We start from the raw sequence: 2,500 nt of genomic DNA on the forward strand, positions 1-2,500 counted from the left end.
ATATTTTTTTCAGGTCTGATACAACCGCACGCAGTTATGGGCCTGTTTTAACATTGTTGTAATGGACACTATTATGCGTTGGTTTATGAGAGTATTTTCATTACAACAATGGGATCATAACAATTTGGGTTATCAGGCCTGTATATAAGTACACGTCGCATCTTCCACCCTCTTTACTTCACGATGTTTCCAAAATAACTTGTGTTTCTACGTCGTCCCGAGTTCCATGTTATTTTTATATTATGTTTGAACCATTTTGTTGTTTGTGTACATTACGGATTTTTGGGGTTTTTCTAAATTATAAAAACAACAACAAAAAAGCAAAACGAAAACAAACAAAATAAACAAAAACAACACACACACAAATAAAAACCGAAAACAAATAATAAACTGATTTCATGTGGAAACCCATACTTATGACAAGGCAGATAGGTATATAGATGATAGACAAAAATGCCGACGGACAGATACATAGATAGATAGATAGACAATGCGAAGGAGAGAGAGAGAGAGAGAGAGAGAGAGAGAGAGAGAGAGAGAGAGAGAGAGAGAGAGAGAGAGAGAGAGATACATGGATGAATATCGATCTGGCTACCTATTTATCTGTCTTATTTATCCATCACCATCTAGTTTTCTGTCTTATTATCCCATCTATCTATCAATTTACCTTTGGCCTATCTTTCTATCTATCTATCAATCTGCATCCATCCATCCATTCATCTATCTATCTATCTATCTATCTATCTATCTATCTATCTATCTATCTATCTATCTATCTATCTATCTATCCGTCCATCCATCCATCCATCCATCCATCCATTTACCTATCTATCTATCTATCTATCTATCTATCTATCTATCTATCTATCTATCTATCTATCTATCTATCTATCTATCTATCTATCTATCTATCTATCTATCTATCTATCTATCTATCTTCTATCTATCTATCTATCTATCCATCTGTTTATCTAACTATCCATCCATAACATTGTCTTATTCATCAATCCTGCCATCCATTCATACAACATCCGTCCACAATCCATGCATGTTTTTTTATCCATCAATCCATTCCATCGTATTATTTCTTCCATTGCCTTACAAAAAAAACAACACATTCCGTATCCCACAGTCGTGCATGCCTCAATCCTTCCATCCTACCCATTGATTAATTAGTAATTATTGTTACCCCGCACAGTCGTGCATGCCTCAATCCTTCCATCCTACCCATTGATTAATTAGTAATTATTGTTACCCCGACAGTGCGGCGATAACGCAACACAACATGATGATTATTATTCCCTCAAATAATATCACGTTGACATTAGAGACTCCGCCAGTTAGAGGGAATGATTCCAGTTGTGTTTGTGTTGCGGTTAATTCATAGTGCCATAGGTCCTCACCATTATCATCTAGAGATGTTAATGGTCCTCACCCTCACAACAATCCTCTCTCTCTCTCTCTCTCTCTCTCTCTCTCTCTCTCTCTCTCTCTCTCTCTCTCTCTCTCCTCTCTCTCTCTTCGCCATCCATCTACCCATCTATATCAATCCATTTATCAATCTATCTATTCTTTTATCTATCTATCCATCTATCTATCCTTTTATCTCCCTATCTATCTATCCATCCATCCATCCATCCATCCATCCTCCATCAATCCCTCTATCTATCTATCTATCTATCTATCTATCTATCTATCCATCCATCCATCCATCCATCCATCCATCCATCCATCCATCCATCCATCCATCCATCCATCCATCCATCCATCCATCCATCCATCTATCTATCTCATGTACATAATTTAGACCCAAGTACTCAATCACTGTCAGAAGCGTGAGTTCAATGTGTTGATGTCTGTGATGGGTGGATCCAAACCAGGATTGTTCGTGTGGGTTGACAGGTCGATCGATGGATTACCACTATATTATATACTCTGAAGATAAAAAAAATACGCGCTTAAAATGGCCAGAAAGCTCGTTCTTCACATATTATTGATCTAAAATTGCCCCCATCTTGTCAAAAATTTTCAAACCTGGGACTTCGTTTTCGACAAGCCGGGGGGGGGGGGGGGGGGGGGGGGGGGGGGGGGGTTATTTTAATAGATCGATATTAATTGAAGAACGGTTTTTTTCTGGTTAACATTTTAAATGTATGTTGTTTTCTTTTAAAGAGTACAACTGTATTATTCTACCCCCTCTCCCTAAATAGTAACGCGTAATGATATCAAGTTTACAATAATACTTTGTGACGTCAGATTATCAATCGCTTAATTTCACTAAAATTAGATTTTTGAAAAAATGAAGTAGCCTATCTTTTAATTATTTCTGAAAATGTGTTTATACTCTTTCTTTTACTCAGAGATGACCAAATCCGAATCGATTATGGGGTAGAATAAAAGATTTCTTACACTCTTGCGTCTTGGAATTAGAACTTTGTTCCCAACGCGTACTCGCAAGCTCGTGCAGCGGTAAGGAACACGTCCGGACTTCCACAAAAAA

The 2,500-nt window shown here is 37.4% G+C and overlaps 1 protein-coding gene across 8 annotated transcripts in view; it reads left to right on the forward strand.

The window, feature by feature from the left end:
• LOC144967356 (rabphilin-3A-like) overlaps positions 1-2,500 on the forward strand; it is a 160,855-nt gene that overhangs the window by 21,305 nt on the left and 137,050 nt on the right. The gene's annotated exons all lie outside the window — the stretch shown is intronic.

Source organism: Berghia stephanieae, chromosome 3 (assembly GCF_034508935.2).
Source record: "Berghia stephanieae isolate SIO BIC M18660-M18661 chromosome 3, UCSD_Bste_1.3, whole genome shotgun sequence".
NCBI classification, from domain to species: Eukaryota; Metazoa; Mollusca; class Gastropoda; order Nudibranchia; family Aeolidiidae; genus Berghia; species Berghia stephanieae.